At 36.5% G+C, this 21,716-nt stretch overlaps 2 long non-coding RNA genes across 2 annotated transcripts; one reads left to right on the forward strand and one right to left on the reverse strand.

Moving 5' to 3' along the window:
* The first annotated feature begins 8,490 nt into the window (after positions 1 to 8,490).
* Positions 8,491 to 11,254, forward strand: LOC140182604 (uncharacterized). The gene is made up of 2 exons (XR_011878530.1): positions 8,491 to 9,083; positions 10,968 to 11,254. It is a non-coding gene; the product is annotated as an uncharacterized lncRNA (long non-coding RNA).
* Positions 11,255 to 17,862: 6,608 nt separating this feature from the next.
* LOC140182735 (uncharacterized) lies at positions 17,863 to 20,166 on the reverse strand. Its single transcript, XR_011878815.1, has 4 exons — positions 19,983 to 20,166; positions 19,837 to 19,891; positions 19,620 to 19,748; positions 17,863 to 18,234 (listed from the first exon to the last, which is right to left on the reverse strand). It is a non-coding gene; the product is annotated as an uncharacterized lncRNA (long non-coding RNA).
* Between the last annotated feature and the right edge of the window lie 1,550 nt (positions 20,167 to 21,716).

The raw sequence follows: 21,716 nt of genomic DNA on the forward strand, positions 1-21,716 counted from the left end.
GTTTTAGGGTATTTACTAGCCTTCCAATTATACCATGTCCCAGCTGAATTTCTACTAGAGCAGTGCAGAATAAAAGAGGTTTGGTCTTCGATTTAAAATCTAAAATGTCAACCAAAATTAAATCTTTTTTGTGAAAAGTGATGCATGCAGGGATACTACTAAAGGAGAGGTTATATAGCAGGATCAATTCGGTATCTCCCTTATGCCTTCAATGTATGGCGAATGAGGAGTTTACTGTTCATTGTCTTCTTTTCTGCCCAGATTCAGAAATTGTTTGGAGGATGAATGACCTTCCATTTCCATCGCAGTAACTAGAACCATAGAAATGGTGGTTGTGGGTTCACAATCAAATTAATAGAGGAAGTGATGCACACAAAAAAACTCTAATTTGTAGTATTTTTTATCTGACATATTTAAAAAGCTAGAAATTTAAAAGTATTCGAAAATAAATCATTGACTCTCCAGGAAATTATTAGCCAAACACGAACAGCAGCTGTCAAAGCAATGGTTCATTTTCTTTAGTTGTTTCTGTTTTTTTATTTTCTTTTATTAGATATTTATTTTTTTAATTGAAATTTCTCTATTTATTCTTTGCTGTAAGTCCAAATAGACTATTTATTTTATTGAATTAATAAAATCTAACTTAAAAAAAAAAACAGTTAGGACTTAGGAGTAATTTATAATGAATAAATTTGTTAGAGAGCAAGTCAAATTAAACGATGAGGGAAATGGAATGACACGATCTTTTGTTATCAGCATCATATGTTGTTAGTTCCTGGCCCGAGCCGGACGGGTAGAAAAAAAAATTTCCAATTTATATACTCTAATTCCTTTGAATTGTTCTCGTGGTAGTTAGAAAAAAAAAACTCTTGTTATATATATAACAAAAGTATTACATCAATTATATGTAAAAAAAGAAAAATAAAAGTTATACGTACAAATATCGTCAAGTAGAGATATGCATATGGCTTTTTTATTTTATTTTTTTTTTAGTTGCTGATTTAGTATTACTCCACACTAAATGTAGTGGCCTTATGCTACATTAACCTAAAAATATAAGTTTTTTTAATAATTAAAATGTTTTAAAGGAACCCATTCTTTAAAAAAAAGGATTTTTTTTCTTTTAAAAAATAGTAACATTTAGAATTAAATATTTTCTTTAAATTCTCTTAAGAAGAGAAGAAGTTTAGTTCATCTAAAGCACCCTAAAAATATATATATTTTTAAAGTTTTATCTCTTTAAATGTTCTTGAATTACTCATTAGTTACGTCTAAACAAAAACAACTCTAATTTTACGTGTATTTCTCAAACTCAAAAACCTTACGTAGTTATGTCCTTACATATTTCTATGTAAATCGAATTCATTAAATTCGAATTTGGGTTATTAGTAGTAAATCAAATCTATTCGATTCGAATTTAAAGAATTCGAATTAGGGCATCCTATATTAAATTGAAGTTATAAATTTCGATTTATATGGTCAATACAAAATCAAATCAATCAGGTTCGATTTAGTCCCCTTAGTAAATCAAATCCATCAAAGTCGATTTATAGTCATTAGTGGCTTATGATAAATCGAAGCCATTAGACTCGATTTACTATCAAATATTCTATATGTATAATTCGAAAGGGGTTAATTTGATTTAGTAGAGTCCTAACGTATATAAATACGAGCTGAACGTGAATTTTTCACCATAATGGGACTCACAATGGCTAGTGATGAGAGTTTTTTAGTTCTGGTGCACTATAGAGGATCGGTTAAGAAGAAAATGTAACTAGGAATTAAATTTACTGATAAGGACCTGCTGAGTTTTTTCCTCAAACCTTCGACGAGTTTCACTGAGTTTCAGAATACTATACTCCAGAAAATGGGGCTGCATGGCATGAAATGGGTGGAGAAGTTATTTTATAAAATCCTGATTTTCGTGTTGCGCGATGATGTAAAGTACGATTCATTTGTCATAAGCAGTGACGAAGATTTGCAAGTTTTGTTCCATTGTCGTCGTCAGTTTTTCGAGGTGAGGATCCCTGTGTTGTTGGCAAGCTTGTGGATGTGGTATGTAGTTCTGGAGGTTCGAACCGGAATTCTCAATCCTCAGGAATGCCAACCTGCTCTAGTTCCATGCCTGTTGGTGCCTCGTCAGTTATGCCGGTGATTGTACCTGAGGCAATTTTAGTTGCATCTACGTTCTTTGCAGCTAATTTGAACCGCAGTCATGACAGAAGAATAGGTGAGACTGGACCCTTAGGTGAGGTTGCAATTGTTACGCCAGGTACTCCGATTATGGTCCCGATTTTGGCATTGAGGATGCACTGCATGATGATGATGATGATGTGGAACCCGCCACGATAGCTGATGATAGTGATGATGACATAGCAAGGACCACTCCAGTTGTGGGGGGAAGAGCATCTAGTTCAGAAACTCATCAGTACCCCCTATATTTTTTAACTTTGGTCATGGATGCTATGGCACAGCAGGGGGATCCGGGAGTACCTATTGGTTTCAGGGCCAGAGATACACAGAATACATGAGCTGTATCTGATTTTCAAGTTGATCAGCAATTTCAGGATAAAGAGGAGGTCGTGTTAAGCGTGAAGACTTATAGCATCCGTCGTGGGGTTGAGTACAAGGTGTTGGAATCCGATCATTGCAAGTACTATGGAAAGTACAAGGAGTTTGGCAACGGATGCACATGGCTCATTCGGGTCAACCTCCGCCAGCGCAAAGGTATTTGGGAGGTAAAACGGTACAATAGTCTTCATACTTGCTTGGCCATATCGATATCTAGTGATCACATGATGTTTGATTAACATGTCATATTGGCCTTCATACTGCCCATGATTAGAGCTGATGCTGCCATCTCGATCAAGGTACTGCAGAATGCAACAAAGGCACACTTCAGGTTTAAACTGACTTACAAGAGAGTTTAGATGGCTAAACAGAAAGTCGTGGCACAAATTTAAGGAGATTGGGAAGAGTCATACAATGATTTGTCACGATGGGTACTGGGTGTCCAGATCACGATGCCAGGTAGTGTCGCAGTGTTGAGGATGAGTCCTATGCGGGTTGATGGGCAAGTGGATGACTCATAAGTTTATTTCCATCGGCTTTTCTGGACATTTTCACTGTGTATCGATGCCTTCTGTCATTACAAGCTGTTAGTCAGTGTTGACGGGACCCACCTATGTGGCAAATATGGTGGTACATTGTTTGTCGCGATTTCTTAGGACTGCAACTCCAATATCATTCCTATTGCATTCGCTCTTGTAGAGGGTGAGAATGTTGAGTCGTGGTCATTCTTTTTATCTCACCTTCGACAGTATGTAATGCCTCAACCGAGTATTCTAGTCATATCAGATAGGCACAACAAGATAAAGGCTGCATTGGAGGCTTTTAGTGAATGCTACTTATGCCAAGATTGAGGTCGAGTTTTACTACTGGTTTGACATCCTCCGATGTGAAGATTCTACAATGTGTGACTAGGCTAATTGGATTGACTATGCACAGTGGACTCAGCATCGGAACGAAGGTCGAAGATTCGAGCATATGACTACAAATATCTACGAGTGTGTAAACTCGATACTAAAGGGTGTAAGGAACCTTCCAGTGTGCGTGTTGGTGAAGTCCACTCATGGGAGATTGACTGAGCTATTTGTTCACAAAGAAAGAGAGGTTGAGGCACAAGTAGGAACTGGACAACAGTTTAGTCAGCATATGATGAAGGAAATAGAGGCAAATCAGAAGGCCTCAAGGTTTTTTATCGTGACATTGTGTGACAGGGACAACTCTGAATTTACTATAGCTGAGACCACTCCGACCAAGAGCTTTTCACTTGGCTCTTACAGAGTGTCTCTCACGAACCAGACCTATGATTGCAGCTATTTTTAGGCACTTTATTATCCATGTTGCCATGCTGTGTATATGCACGTCTGACTTGGTCTACCTATGTCCACGAGGTTTATCGTCTTATCTCGGTGTTTGATGTCTATCAGATGAGATTCACACCTTTAATCCTGGAGGAACTTTGGCCGCCATATGATGGTCCGACCGTCATACCTGATCCCACCAAGAGACGTACATCAGAAGAGCGTTTCAGGACCACTAGGATCTGTACTACCATGGACGAGTCTGACCAAAACAGGCCTAGGAGATGTGAGCTTTGCAGACATCCCGGCCACACACGTAGGAGGAGTCCCCAAGGAGGCGTGAACATCGGTTCTGCATCTGCCAGTAATGTGTAGGGTGTGGTTGTTTATTGTACTGTCTTGTCTTTCAGACCATGTTAGTTTATTTTAATCCTATTGTCCATTGTATGGTTTAGTTCAATGTTAGTCTCCATTGTGTGATTTAAGTTAAAGTTAGGGTCCCTTGTGTGGTTTAATTTAAAGTTAGCGCCCTTGTGTGGTTTATGTTAATATAAGTGTCACTTGTGTGGTTCATTTTAATGTTAGTGTCATTTGTGTGATTTATTTTAATGTTGCTACACTACGCATTATGGACTTGTGTTATAATATAGTTTGATCGTATATTGTGAAATACATAACATCGATAAAAACGGTCTTTCAAACCAATACGACGAACATAACATCACTACATGGAAGACATAATAACAAGGAATACATAACTACATGCAATACCAAACAACAAGGAATACATAACCACATGGAATACATAACAACAATGAATACATAACAAAAACTGAAATACGTAACATAAAACGAAATATGCGCTACTCAATACTCAAAAGAGATGCGATTCGGTGAAGCAGCGGTGGGACGCCTGATCCGTCGTGCTCTCTGGGCCAGAAGGATCTCATCCTCATCTCCAGCCTACCCCATGTCGTCTGGTATGCGCTCCTGTGATGTGGATGGACCGGGCTGTGCCGGAATAGTTACTGCGAATGCCGAGGGGGTGTGCCACCCAATGCAAATGTGTCATCCACAGGTCCAGTAGGAGGCTCGTTCAGATCCACATCAAGGTGTGCCTGGGATCCAGGTACCGGAGATCTACATCTAGCCAACTCATCCTCCTGCATGATCATGCTGATCTCGTCAAGGAAGCATGATCTACCGAACTCCGCGTCAAGGCTCTCACTGCCAAGCAAGTCCAATAGCATCTGACTTGGGTTAATGTACGTCTAACTCTCATGCATCGCCAAATTACTGGTAGGAACCCCGACGAAATAGTCACCAAATTCTCGTTCGACCACATCGCCACCTGCCTCAGCTCCTCCATACACATCACTGCAACCATAAACATCTCTTTGCCCACCTGCCTCACCTCTAGCAGCCTGGCCCTCACCTCTTCTAGCATGACCTCGACCACCACCTCTGCTACTCCCACCCTGACCACTATCACCTCTATCATCGTGGCCTCCGTAACCACCTTCATTACCACCATCGTACACTCTACCACTACCACCGCTGCCTACCTCACCACCGTCGTCACCTCCATTATCCCCCCATCACCACCCTCATTTTCAACGCTACTGTCATCCTCTCCGCCTCTCCTTCCACTCGAGCTCTACCTCGACTACCACCTCTAGCTCATCTACGGCCGCGACCCCTCTCCCCTTGTCGTCCACAACCCCTCCCCTACAACTCATTAATGGCATTGTCAAGCCACCTCCACTCATGCTGATTCGAACGTGTCCCAACATGACGTCTCTACTCAATACGACGTCTGTCCTAGACATTAGGCACCTGGTCCATATCAGGGACTCGTCCGGGGACCTCGTTGCATCGCCTCGGTCGGTATCGCAGTTGCCCTAGGGTTACCGAGGAGGAGCTCATGCGACAAGAATCTCCTGTCCTACTGATGCCACCACTTCAAGTACTCATGTGAAAGTCTTGGGTCTGGAACAACATCAAACTGTAACACATGTTGCACCCTGTTGGCCCAATGAATGTGCCAATCCTGTAACGTATCAAGAAATCACCAATCTTCGCTCCTGCCATCCTTTGACATAAAGAAATCTATGTCTAGTGCGGCACGGGGTCGATGCTGTACGCCACCAAGCTGCGGCAGCACCCGATCCACTTGATGCCACTCTATGACAGCAAAATAGATCAATGCTGTTGTAGTCCTCCACAATGTCATATGTTGTGGCTCCAATATCTTGGGGTGCACTACTTGAACGACATCAAGCAAGCTATATGGCATCCACATGAACTGTGAATAGAAGTACTTATCGTTAGTCATCATAAACAGTAAAAAGTGTATACACAACATTAGCGATGAACAACTTGAAACCATAAATACTCTCATCCTTAGGCTGAAGTAAATCTATCCTAAGCCTCCAATATGCGACTCGAGGCCCCTTGTCACTCAACGTCGGCTGATAACTTGACCATCTGACAAACCAAAACATTTTATCAACAAGGAAGTAAACCGATAACTTATTAAAAACATGATGCATAACCTAAAAGCTAGTACCTCGACACCAACAGCCAATGAAAGATATCAAATCCATTTGGCCGGAAACCAGGGAACCTCCAGACGATCCACGATTGCAGGAGCTACAATGGACCAGCTAACTTGACGATATTTCTATTGGCCACACGACACATGCACCTGTATAACCATGACAGTGCAGCAGACCCCCAACTATACCGACCCATGTCATCCAGTCTGGCGACGTAGAGTGGCCAACGAATATGAAAACGTGTATCAGACTTATCCCCGAAAAACTATGCTGATAAGAGCATCATGATATACGCCCGACATACCTCTAATTGTCTCATCATCTGTACCTTGCAGAAGCTCACTAAATGTCTCTTGCATCGAAGTGTACTTCACTGTGAACTTGGCGATGCAGTTCACAGAAGGTAAATCACCCAACAGCTCCTCAAACCATGTCCACGCTGGGCGGCCACCTTCGATATGTCGTTCAAAGTCCGTGAGGCATCCACTGACATATTGACTGTTGATCGAGAGCCCTAATTGGTACGCCACATTCTGTAGCGTAATCATGCACTCCCCAAATAGCATGTGAAAAGTATGCATCTCCAGACACTATCTCTCCACGAATGCGTTCACCAATGGCTCATCCAATCTGAACTAAGTCTCGTTTAGCCTTGCAAGATAGTATAAACCAACCATCTGCAAGTACGGAACGATCCTAGCTGATAATACATCGATGGGCTGGACAATGATAGAAAATTGTTTATCATAACCATAAGAAAACAGTGTTCGATTAATAAAATTCTAAAAATGCTAAACATTGCACGCCCTAATTTTTAAAAAATCGTTTACAATAACCCCTAAAAAAATTGTTCATGGAACCAATACAACATGCTAAATAATGCATGACCCAATTCCATTAAAAAAAATAAACTTAACCAAAACGTATAATGTCACACGTTCAAACAAATAGAAAATGCTAAAACTAAATGGGTTTAAGTGCGTGACTACTCTGAAAATTTTTTTATCTTTAATGAATCAAAAATATCACAATACTCAATCAGCATCATGCCTGCAACAGTTGGGTTATATTGAACTCTAATCCTAAACTAAATCTCGCTAAACATAAAACTAATAACTTAAAAAATCTAACATAGTCTACAATCCTAACTAACAATTTTAGGTACCATTTCAAGTTCTCAAAATCTAACCAACTAACACCTTACTACTTCTAACCAGCGATTATATTGTAAAAATTAATTTTCTAATTCTTAATTAGCGACTTTAAACAACTACTACAATAAGCATGTTAACATTACTAGCATAACTAAATTATATTCAAAACAAAAACTTTTGTTCACTAACCTCTTCATGGATGGCACCAGCAATATGTGCGACTCCATCTAACCGATAGAGATGATTCGGATCGTTCTCCATGTGTTTAGATTTGAATTTTCTGGGGTTTCTTTCTAAGATTTTGGAGGACTGTGATGGAATGCGGTGGGATGGGAATGTTTTTTTCTAATTCGAATGAACTGAATTCGAATTCTATGTATAAGCACACATAAATAAATCGACCTCATTTGATTCGATTTACTAAAGGCAATGGATGGTAGTAAATCGAAGCTATTACATTCAATTTACTATTGGCTCTAAATTGAAACCGTTTGATTCGATTTACTATGGATAAAACTCAAATATATACCAGCTCGTTGTAAATCGAATTCAACTCATTTGATTTACTAATACTACAACATTTTTGGCCTAAGGTAACACTTATTCGAAGCAACATTTAGCAAAAGTTGCCTTAGATAAACAAAGACAACATTTTTGAAAAATTGCCTTTGAGTAAGGCAAAGATAACAATTTTTTTAGCTACCCAAAAAAAGAGTTGTCTTTGATATCTAAAGCAACATTTACAAAATGTTACAAAATAAAAACTTTAAGACAATATTTTTAAATAAAAATATAACATTTTATAAGAGTTCTCAAAAGAATTAAATAGATAACATTTAAAAAAAAGTTGCCTAAAATTATTTATTATTAAAAATTATAAAAAAAACTTTTAATTATATTCCTACCAATTATTTTTCAATAAAAAAAAAAACACAAAAAACCAAGTGTGCTTCAGTAGTTCCACTTGACGCACACAAGAGCCTCCCCTTTCTCCCCTGCAACAACGCACACACCGTACCCTTTTTTCCCTACCTAACGGCAACAGTAGGTCAGCAGTGTTCAATCGCGGTGCACTCTTCCATGTACGATGACGGCGCGGTGCTCTCCTCGACAGGCGATGACGCGGTTCTCTCCTCAATCCCTAACATAGCCACTGTAACAACGCACACACCCTTTCTCCCCTTCCTAACGGCGACAGTAGCGTTCAATCGCGGTGCACTCCTCCGCTACGGCGAAGGCGCGGTGCTATCCTCGACAGACAACGGCGCGGTTCTCAAGCCTAACATAGCCACTGCAACAACTCACAAACCCTAACATAGCCACTACAACAACTCACAAACCCTTTCTCTCCTTCCTAATGGTGACAGCAGCGCTCAATCGCGGTGCATTTCTCCACGTACGGCGACGACGCGGTGCTCTCCTTGACGGGCGCGGTGCTCAATCGCGAGAAACCCCCTCTCCCTTCTCTTCTCCTTCTTGTTCTTACTCTGTTCGTCCGTTTCCAGGTATTTGAGAAAACTGATTTTGATGTTCTCTGAATGAATTCATTACAGTTTAGTTAGAATTTAATTTTTAGTTAGTAAATGATTTTGCTGTTCTCTGATTTGTTGTTCTGTGATTTGCTATTTTCTGAAAAAACTTGAGTTGCTGTTCTCTAATTTGATGTTCTCTGAAAAAACTGAGATTCATTATTTTAGTGTATGGCTCCTTCCAAACTAATGGTTGTGCTTTTGTTTTTAAAGTCAATTGTGCTTTCTAAGATGTCACATCATTTCAACCTCTTGTGTTGTGGTAATAGTACTTCTGTTCTTCGTTAAGATTTGTGGTGGTTGATGGTGTGGACTTGTAACTAGGAAGGAAACATGGCCAGACTCAATAACGTGTTTGAGATCTTCTAAGAGGATTTCATAATGTCTCTTAACTAACATAAGGTTGAGCAAGTACTAGGTAATTGTTTTTGTGATGGCAGTTACTGGTCACAGAGGGACAACCTTTTAATTTATTTATTTTTAATTCAATCATAGTGGTTAATAGTTAATTTTACTGGATGTAAAATGGTAGTATTCTACCTAAGGGCCTTGTTTGATTATCTTATTTCTTGAGTGCTCTCATATAAATGCATTGAACGTATGTTCGATAGTGAAGAGCTACAGAAGAATGCTTATGGTAAAATATGCATAGCACAATATTTGTTCCTTAATAGCATAGCACATTGCTGCAAAATAAGTAACAATTTCTTAGTGAAATCAAAATTTTCATATTTTCTGTTTGGAAACCTAGTTATTTAGAGTAGTTAGTTGATTGTAACAAGGTGGATTAGTTAGTTTTGGACGCCTGAAAATATTCCCAGCAAACTTGAGCCCTTCATCTATTTTGAACCCTCCATCTTTCTTGAAAAGAACTATCTGGGACTACTTATTATAAACACTTAATTTTAAATTCTAAACACTTAATTTTGTTTATAAAGGTGATTTATATATAATTGATTTATGGCAGTGAAGAACATGATATGTGTGTTCCATTTACCGAAAGTGAAGCATGGACTCGCTCACTTGCATATAAGATTATTGATTAATGGAGACCATAGAACTCCAATGGCCCATTTGCTGGGTACATTATATTATTAATAATTAAATTAATTAAATTAATTAAATTAATTGTGTCATATTTTATTTGGGTACTTTGGAATAAAAGTTTTAGTATCTTCTTGTCTTTGATGTGGTCAATTTTATTACTTTGAATCTGATGAAGGTGATTTTATAATAACGTATAAACTTTTAGTATATTAAGTGTTTGTAGTTTCTGCTAAGTATATTATAGCTTTATTTGTTTTATTATTTGTATCTTGTTATTGGATTCTAGTTATATATTATTTTGGTAGAGAATTTGCCAGAGGATCATTCAAAAGATAACCTTCAGCGAATATTCTGTGAAGCTGGAAAGTAAGACTTCTTCCAGTCTTAGTATCGCCGTATTATTTCAATATTTGTTAAGTAAGACTATAATTTTTGTGGTTCGAATTCTCTTATGTGGACATGTCTTCTTATATACAATATAAGGCGAATTAGCATTTATGATCCATGTTCTGCTGCAGAGTCGACAAAACATAAACAAGTAACATTTTCTATTAGCAAGGTTTGGAAGTATCTTATATTTACATCTAGACTTAAGTATAAAGAGTTCTACTTTTTTTTAGTTGCTCGTGCTAGAACTTCCATTTTGAATGTTTCGGTTATCTTAGAAATGAAATATAGTGCTGCTAGTACTACTTCTATAGACTCATATACCAAATCATGATTAGGTATATGTGTGCTAAATTATTGTAACACTTGAGTATATTTGTTATTGTTAAGCTGATTTTTTGACTAGTATTTTTTTTGTCCATTTAGATTTGACTGCAACTTGCTTATGGTTGGATGAAGTTTTTTGAAGAGATAAAGGCGATTCTTGGCACATTGGTGAAGCACAAAGTCTTTTTGGTTTCAAATGAAAAAAATAATTTCTTTTTTGTTCAAGTTCATCATGAAAAAAACATGTATTTTGTTTATTTATGTTTATTATTTATTTGACTTGGTAACTTAGCAAGTATGTTTATTGGCACTTGGAACACCTTTTTATATACATGTAATATATATTATTAGTTTATTCTTCCTATATTGATTAAATTGAATTTTAATGTTGTTAGTGTGTGCTATATATCCTTCAAATGTCATATAAATATAACAAAGATAAAAAATATATTGCTTTAGAAATAAAAAAAAAAAGAGAACTTAAGAAAACTCAATAAAGTGTTGCTTTAGGTATTAGAAAAGGACACTGCAAATAAACTTAGATAGGTGTTGCTTTAGGTTTATAAAAAAGATAATTTAAAAAAAATTGAACAAGTGTTGTCTTAGGTATATGAAAAAACTAGAAAACACTTATACAAGTGTTGCTTTAGGTATATAAATAGGCAACTTAAAAAATTCTGGATAAGTGTTGCTTTAGGTATTAGAAAATACAACTCGTAAAACGTGTTGCCATAGAGTCTTATCTAAAGTGTTGTGTTTAGGTCCTCTAAGGCAACCCTTACGTGGAGTTACTTTTTTTGTAGAAAAGGCAACGTTTTTTGAAGGTTGCCATAAAAAGGGTTCCCTTTGTTACACAAAAACGTTGCCTTAGACCAAAGGTAACGGCCGTATAGCCAACCCCCCAAAAAGCGTTGTATTTTGTTGGAAAGTGTTGCCTTTGATCAAAGACAACATTTTTCCTTATTATAGGCAACGTTTTTAAAGGGTTGCCTCAGCCTGAATTTGTTGTAGTTAAGGAGAATACTAAATCGATGCTATTTGATTCGATTTAGTAGGACACAATAAATTCAAGTAATTTGAATTGAATAGATTTAATTTACTACTAATAACCTTAATTCGAATTTATTGAATTCAATTTACATAGAAACATGAAGCGAGACATTTACATAACATTTTTGAGTTTGAAGAATACAAATAATATTAGAGTTGGTTTGATTTATGAAGGTAAATTATTTAAAAAAAATCTATCTAAATGATTTTATATTTTGTATAAATAAATGTGTCTAATAATATGTTTAACATATACTCTCTATATTACTTACGAAATTTATGTACGTCTTAATAGCGATTAGGTCACTAAAATGGTAAAAAAAAATATATCAAGGTGGTTAAAGTGGTATACTTACAGGGTGTTTTGATGTCTGTAATTAGATATAAGCAGTGACAAAGTTTTGTGTGGACAAGGGGTATGGTCCCAAAGTTTTTGTAAAAATATTAATAATTTTATTTTTAAAAAAATAAAATTAGTTTGTTTGATTAAATTGATATATTTTTAATTTATATATCTGAATTTTATGTCTATCTTCATCATTTTTTTTAATTTTTTATTTTATTCTATTTGACATAACAAATAACATATCTTTAAATCAACAAGTGACATACATTTAAATCAACGTTACAAATTAAATATTATTATAGAATTAACACTAAATTATATTTAGTTTCTCATATAGTTTCATGCATTATTTTATTTTTAGAATAATAAAAATTATAATATAACTAATATTATCAGTTATTAACAAAAAATATTATTTTATTTTTAAATCAACTTTACAAATTTAATATCATTATAATATAACACTGTTTACATTAAATTTTGATATTTTTATTTTATTAAAAATTTAAGATTTATTTTTTTGTATTATATTATTTACTTTGTAATAAAAATAATAATAAAAATAATTAATCTTAAAATTTTTGAGAGATAAATATTATCAAAAGTAAAATTAATTTTTTAAAATATTAAAAAATAATTTATAAGTTATAATTGATTTTATATAATTTAAATAAAAAATAATTTTTTTTAAAAAAAATCAGTTTTTAGATTAAAAAAATTAGTTTTCTAAATAAAATAATTTTTATGTAAAAAATAATTTTTTTTATGTAAAAACTGATTTTTTTTTTAAATTGATCTTTTTATTTAAAATCAAATTAGTTTATTAACCTAAACAAAATTTTTTATTAATCAAAATCAGAATTATTTTTTGTTAATCTTAATCATATATAATCTTACATATTAATAATAAATTTTAAAAAAAATTATATTTATAAATTTTATTTTAATATAAATACTATTATATAATTTTTTACTAAGATTTTTGGCCTCTTCAAAAAAAAATTTCAAGTTTCGCCACTGGATATAAGAATGAGAAAAATAATATAATACTTTAGCGTTAATATTCTACATAATATTTAGGGTAAAAAACTTATTTGAGCCAAGGAAGAAAAGATGTTACGCAAATCAGCCAAATAAAAATCTGATACACCATTCAACCAAAGCATACTTTAATGTAATTCGAATCAAGTTAATTCGAATTACACTCCTTAATAATTCGAATCAATACTGATCGAATTATTCTCAAGCATGCCGTTCAAGTAATTCGAATCCACTTGGATCGAATTATAGTAGCATAATTCAAATTGTATCAATTCGAATTAGTAGGAACACATGAATAAGAGGAAGTTCGAATCAAATTGATTCGAATTACTCACATTTCGAAGCAAAAGGTAATTCGAGACGAGTTGATTCGAATTACAAGTGAGTGCCCTATATAAGGAGTTCGAACCAAGTTCATTCGAATCAGTTTTTCATTCTCATACCCCACCAAATCCCAGAGAAAACGACCCAAAACCGGTTCGAGAAAGTCTGGAGCGGCATACTAAGGCGATGGGGGACGATCCGGAAAAGCTGTATCGACTGGATGAAGTCGCTCATATAGCGGGGGTGATCAACGACGAGGTTAGTGATTTTTGATGGTGGTTTATGATATTCGTTTATGTTAGTGGTTTATGAAAGCGGTATTTCAAGTGGTTTATGATAGCGGTTTTGCATGCGGTTTTATTGGCGGTTTATGTTAGTGGTTTGGGTTAGTTGTGTTGCATGCGGTTTATGTAAGTGGATTTGCCCGTGGTTTTCGTAAGTGGATTTGCCCGTGGTTTAACGAGTGGTTTAATGAGTGGTTTTGCCCGTAGTTTTCGTAAGTGGATTTGCATGTGGTTTATTTTTTTGATTTTTTGGATGCGGTTTGAGTATGCGGTTTTGCTAGCGGTTTACTACAATTTGCTTTTGCATGTGGAATTTAGAAGCGGTCTATGTTTGCGGCTTTTGTTTGCAATTTCCGTAGTGGTTGACTATATCTCCTATTGCATGTGTTATTTTCTTACTTGTTTATATCGTGAATTTTATCTGTTAGTGGTATTGTAAATCATTCTAATTATGCGGTCCATGTAATGCGCAGCCCCGGCGTTGCATATCGAGCATGCGGCGGCAGCAGGGGATGCGACTTGATGAGAGGTACGTTCCATACTTGCAGATGGCCGGACTATACCATCTTGCGAGACTGAACGACAGATGGTTCCGATTGGACGAGCCCCTTGTGAGTACATTCGTGAAGAGGTGGCGTCCGGAGACGCACACGTTCCACATGCCGTTCAGAGAGTGCACCATCACACTTCAGGACGTCGCGTACCAGTTGGGGTTGCCAGTGGACGGACGTTACGTCAGTGGTTACCTGACAGACTTCCACGTATACATAGAGGGTGGCCGGCCAGCTTGGCAGTAGTTCCATGTGTTTCTCGGTGTGTTACCTCCCGCGAACCAAATTTAGAAGTTCGCAGTGAACTGCACCTGGTTCCAGGAGACTTTTGGAGAGTGCCCCGAGGGGGCCGATGAGGAGACGGTGAGGCGTTATGCCCGTGCCTATATAGATGGGTGCCGTCAATACTCACCTATGTCCCATCCTGTGCAATTGCGACAAGCAACTTTCCCCCATATTTGCCATATAGATGGGTGCCGTCAATACTCACCAACGGCTTGCAATGACGGAATGCCTCGATACAAGGTGGGAACGTCCAGAACAGCCTATGAAAATAAGCTTGAGACTCGTCTAGCTGTCCCCCAACTCGAACAGGGCATGTCCGAAGGACTGCTACTGTACCAGGCATGGTCAACTAGACTCCTAACACCCACCTCGGGAGCTCGTTGTACGACTCATCCCAGTCACCATAGATGACGGTAACAGCCTTCTGCTTCGCCATCCAAACCCTTCTGTACGTAGGCCTGAATCCAAAGTGTGCGGCCGTGGCATTTAGGAGCACCTTGATGTTGACGGATGCATCAGCCCTCACCATTGGCATAATGAATGTCGATATCACATGATAATCCAAACTCCTGTAGTCGCTGGAGATAGAGTTGGCGAGACACGTATGCGGTCCGTTGTACCGTTTCACTTCCCAGATGCCCTTGCGCTGCCGGAGACTCAACCGAATCAACCATGTGCACCCATTCCCAAACTCAGAACACTTTCCCACATACCGGCGATAGTCAGACTCAACTACCTTGTACTGTACCCTTCGGCGTATGCTGTAAGTCTTCACACTCAACAGGGCCTCATCTTTATCCTGGAACTGCTGACCAACCTGGAACTCTGTCATACCAGCAGACCCGTCTGCATCTCTAGCGCCAAATCCAGCAGCCTGCCCAGGAAGCCCATCCTGCCTCATGGCATCCAGGTCCAATAATGAAAAATGGGGTGGGTATTGCTATGTGCCAGAACTAGATCCACCTGCAGCCCCTCTCGGGTCACTCGCTCCGAGGTCATCGCCACTATCATCAGCAATCAGATTCGGTTCAACATCATCGTCATCTGGATCATCAAACAATCCGTCACCAACACCAGCCGGTGTAGCACAATGTAATGAGGTCGGAAGATGTTCCCCTGTACCAACCTCGTCGACGACATTGTCGCTGAGATCAACAGCGAACGAAGGGGAGGCAACAAGCTGGATCGATGGCTCATACGCAGGGACGGAGGAAGAAGCAACGGCAGGTCTCGAGCTAGAACCGGCCACCGTGGCTAAAGTGTGCGTATTCCGGTTCGAACCCCCCGAACTGGATACCACATCAACCAACTTTGCCAACAGCTCTGGTGTCCTCACCTCGGAAAACTGCCGGCGACAATGAAACATGACCTGCAAGTCCTCATCACTCCCGATCGTGAAACAATCACACTTCACGGTATCTTAGAGCACCGTGGTTGGAATGCGATAGAAAAACTTCTTAACCCTTTTCACACCATCCAGACCAACTTTCAGCAGTATAGAGCTAACAAGGTCATCATAGCTCGTCGTAGGCCTCACGATAATACAGAGAAGATCCTTATCGATGAACTTCACACCGGATCGAGTTTTTCTCTTAATCGATCCTCTGCGGTGAACCAACACTAGAAAACTATCCTCACTAGCCATCTGACCCTCTATTGAGAGCAACTCACGTACACCTCATATATATAGAGCTCTGCTTCACAGTAATTCGAATCAATTCCCTTCGCACTATATATACGTAATTCGAATTAACTCAATTCGAATTACTTTTAATTACCAAACGAGAGTAATTCGAATCAAGAAGATTCGAACTTCTCCCTTAACTACGTCATGATAGTAATTCGAATTGGGTTAATACTCAAATTCGTCCCCGAAAGATTACACGATCTTCATTTTCGTCCCCGAATGATTTTTTTAATCAAATTAGTCCTTGAAAGATAAAAAAATAAGTCAAATTAGTCCTTCTGTCATTTGGGCGATGACGTGGCACGTTAAGTGCCACGGTCAACGCCACATGTCACTTGACATGTACAAAAGATTTTTATAGTCAAAATAGTCCTTGAAAGTCTAGACGTAAGTCATTTTCATCCCTCAAATTTTAAAAATTAGTTAAACTAGTCCTTATATAATTTTTTTTCTTCTTAATATTAAATTTGAAATATTTTTTGATACTACTAATTTTAATAGAAATGTAATTGACAAACAAAACATTAATAATTGTATCTTTTCTTCTTAAAATTTTTTTTCAATAAAATTGTCTCTCTCCTTTAATTCTTCTCAAATTTGTGGATCTTCTTAAATTTTGACTCTAAGTATCACTATCATTACATCCTATATGTAAGTAATACCGTAATAGAAAAAAATATGTAGTAGAAAAAAATAGTAGTATAATTTTGTTTAGGTTAACATACATAAATTTTGATTTTAAGAATATAACTTTGTTTAGATTAATAAATACATACATTTCAATTTTGAGTATATATATATATATATATTCCAGTAAAATGTATGTAAGAAAAAGGTTTTAGAATAGAAAAGAATAAGAGAGATTTTGAGAAGAATTAAAGGAGAGAGACAATTTTATTGAAAAAAAATTTAAGAAGAAAAGATACAATTACTAATGTTTTGTTTGTCAATTACATTTCTATTAAAATTAGTAGTATCAAAAAATATTTCAAATTTAATATTATGAAGAAAAAATAAAAAAAAATTATATAAGGACTAGTTTGACTAATTTTTAAAATTTGAGGGATGAAAATGACTTACGTCTGGACTTTCAAGGACTATTTTGACTATAAAAATCTTTTGTACATGTCAAGTGACACGTGGCGTTGACATGGGTATGCCACGTGTCACTGACCTGCCACGTGGCGTGCCACGTGTTGCTGACCTGTCACATGGCGTTGACCGTGGCGTTGACTTGCCACGTGGCATGCCACGTGTCACGTAACATGCCATGTAACACCCTACCACACAAAGCTTTACGCTTAAGTCGTAAAACAGAGGTGATGTGGTATTACGACCTCTAAAATAAAATAGGTACATATAATAGCAGAAGAGTTATAATATGCTAGGAGCCTTGAAGGATAGGGGAAATAAAAAAATCGCAAGATAAAAGCGCAACGCTCAAGGAACGAGTTAACTTGCATGCTAAGAAAATTGTAACTGTCAAACATAAGATAACAGAAGTAGGAATAGAGTGCCAAAGATACAAAATAACAAGCTCCTAACTCAGCCTGCGAAGTCAAGACTGGCCGGAGAATATTTACACATATATACATACATATCCAAAACCCAAAAGTACATACACACAATCCTGCCTCTCCATAAACCTCTAAGAGGATAAAAAAGGACAAGTTATGCGGAGAGAAAGCTAAGTACATATATATACATCACTGTACGACAAAACTATACAACAACACTATCCAGTAACCCCTCCGCTTTAAGAGTCCAGACGCCTAACGAGATGGCTCCCGACCTGCATCTGAAAAACAACAACATAGTATGGAATGAGAACCGGAGGTTCTCAGTATGGTAAAGGTGCCACACACATAATATATAAGGTCCTGGGAATACCAGAGGCAATCCTAGAACGTCGACACTCAGATTGTAAAGCTTAAAGTATTAAACAGAAGCCATAAAAGGTGGTTTCCTAAAAATATTTAATTATAACTTAACTTAACCTTAAATCTAAGTCCTATGCTGTCATTCCTCCATACCTCCAACTCCATCATGCATTTTCACAGACAAATAGACAGATAAAGGCAAACACAAGAAGGTTACAACTACTGCAGGTAACAAATACACATTTAGCATGGCAAATACAGGTAGGCACACCCAATTAGAGCACAAGCAAGAAATTCAAGTAATATGCATATGATGCATGCCTGTCCTATGGCTGATGAGGCTCATCTGTCGGTTATCCAGCCAACCCGACAAGTCTGAATTGTCCTTAGACTGTCCCCCGACGTGCATCCCCAAGAGTCTATGCATAGATTTTTCTCAAATAATCAATATTGCTCAATGGGGGTAACATTCCCGGGAATTTATATAGTGCCCGGTCACACTTACGTCGTAGGGTCAACAGAGTATCGAGTTTTCAACCTGGTACACGTGGTGGCAAGCCACAGCACTTAATCCAGGGAATCTCGTATCTCAGATTATTCAAATTCATAAGCCATATAAATAATTCAATTATAATTCCTCAACATCCACATCATTCTCAATTGCATTTCATTCATCATCATACATTAAACATATTCAATCCTTATCCTTCATTATCACACCTCCCATTCCGTCCATCAATAGTTTCAATTCAAAACATAATTCATTCTTTTCTAAGAATCAAACTTCAAACTTAAAACATAGTCACTTTCTTAATAACTCAAAATCAAACTATATAACATTTAAATCTAAATCTCTTTTAAATAATCACCTAAACAAAATCTCTAATTTTTTATAAAATTTCGGCAGCATCTCCTCTAAAACTCGGACTTTGCCACCCTTTTCGGGTCCAAACCTGCTTTCTTTTCAATTCAACATACCCTTCCTCATCATCATAACAATCACCACAATAAATCTACTTCAAATCAACAATTAAACTCATACAATATTCAAATCCAACAACCAAAATTCAACTAAGAATCATAGTTCACAAATCCTAGGCTTTTAACACAAATACCTCAAATCAATAATTCACCAAATCGTTAGTTAATAACTAATTATCCAATAAACTTCAACCAAATATATATATTCATCGACAAATTACTAAACATTAAGCATACACCTACATTCCAACTTATCCTATGGTCATCTAGCCTAAGTTTTCACAGAACATTATATATTAAATGCAAGAAACCTAAACCATACCTTAGCCGATTTCCACGTAACGACCAAAGCTATTTATTCAAAACCAAGACAGCCCCTCAAAACTCAACTAATCCGCTTCCTCCAAGTTCCAGTATTCACAATTTCAAGCTCCAATTATTTATTTTCAACCTAATACACATTCATAATACATATATACCCAATTTAATACTCAAAGCTCAAATTTAATGAAATTAAAATAAAATTATCATATCCTCACCTTACCCAAGCTTCACATAAGCAAGAGTGAACGTTTCTCTCAAGCTAATTGGATCCTAAAACATCAGAAATCAAAGAAATTCAATATTCCCACTTAAAATTCGAAAATTGGGGGAAGATGAAGTTGAGAGTGATTAAACAAGTTACCTATAAAATTGTTCCGATAGAAATGTAGAGCTCGACGCGGTGAACGCGTGGCCGCAAACGGTGCGGCAATTGGAGCTCGGACGGAGAAGTTACGGGGATCGGAAATTTACGTTGGGGTTACGGGATATTTCTCGTTTCTCTTCTCCCTGGAAGCTTTTGCTGCAGTAATGAGGGAGAAGACAAAGCTGGGTTCATTTAATAGGGCTGGTCCGGTTGAACCGACAGCCCAGTTCGGGTCCGGTTCAACCGGTTCGGTCCTTTCGGTCCATTCTTGGACCGTTTTCTTCAAAATTAGTGTCAAAATTCTCGTTTCGATGAGCTCTACCCTATTTTGATATAATATTCGCATTTCTAATCCTCCTTATTAAAAAATAATTTATTAACTAATTATCTACTAATTTAACCGGGGTTTACATGCCACGTCATCGTCCAATTGACAGAAGGACTAATTCGACTTATTTTTTATCTTTCAGGGACTAATTTGATTAAAAAAATCATTCGGGGACGAAAATAAAGATCGCGTAATCTTTCGGGGACGAATTTGAGTATTAACCCAATTCGAATTAATATGATTTGAACTATGCATCCTTAATTCGATGCATATTGATTCGAACTACCTTGGAATAATGCTTGAGAATAGTTCGAACTTTGTCAATTCGAATTATGTGGCAATCTAATTTAAATTTTATTGATTCGAATTACATTAAACAAATTTTTGGTGGATTGATGTATCAGAATTTCATTTGGCTGATTTGAATAATTTTAAACTCCCCTTGACGCATATAAGTTTTTTACCGTAATATTTATAATACGTTCGTTGTGAATTTAGAAAGAAGTTATACTAGATTCTTATTGAATTTAACATGATAGAAATTCTGGTTTAAGTAGTTTATTAGGACGATGACGTGCCTTAGACTTAGTTAAGGATACTCAACTCTAACAAGTGATGACTTACATGATGAATACAAGAGAAAATATTTAATTCTGCATGTTGTTGTGTTTTACAAAAGAATAATGTAAACATGTGAATTACGTAAAGACTAATTTTTTTTTTTTATATTGGAGGAGTGTGTGAGTTGTGCTTGATTATGGTGTATACAAGTGTTAGACACAGGTGTGGGACAGAAAAAAATCGGGCCGTCTAAATTTTTTGTTAAAAAATTCGTTGATTACAAATCGGATCGTCTGATTAGTTTTTTTTTTTATATTTAAAATGAAATCGGACTGTCCGAATTTTATTAAAAAAATATTTTTTTGTAGATTTCTTCTAATCGGACCGTCCGAATTTTTTGCTCTAAATCCCTCGGTCCGATTTCAGCCTCCTAACACCACATCATGCAGAAAAAGTACTCCTATTTTCCATAATGCTATTACACCCCACACCTTACTTCATATTAAAAATAAAAAGCGTTACTTAAACATAGTGGTGCTTGGAATTTGCACATAGTGTATTCACTTTTTACGGTAGCAAAAATTATCTTTACGTAAGTTAAAATTTGTTAAATAACTTAATATACAATTATTTAATAATTTTTAACTGTCAATTTTATATAAAAATATTATATATCTTCGACAAATTCTATTTTTAATATATATATATATATTAAAAAGTACATACAATTTGTTTTTGATGAATTTCTTTTTTTAATTTCTTTTAAATTATAATTCATCCTTCCAATGAGTTATAGTTCAAGTGACATAATCTTCTCATACTCACCTAAAAAATCGCGAGTT

This window comes from Arachis hypogaea, chromosome 20 (assembly GCF_003086295.3).
Source record: "Arachis hypogaea cultivar Tifrunner chromosome 20, arahy.Tifrunner.gnm2.J5K5, whole genome shotgun sequence".
NCBI classification, from domain to species: domain Eukaryota; kingdom Viridiplantae; phylum Streptophyta; class Magnoliopsida; order Fabales; family Fabaceae; genus Arachis; species Arachis hypogaea.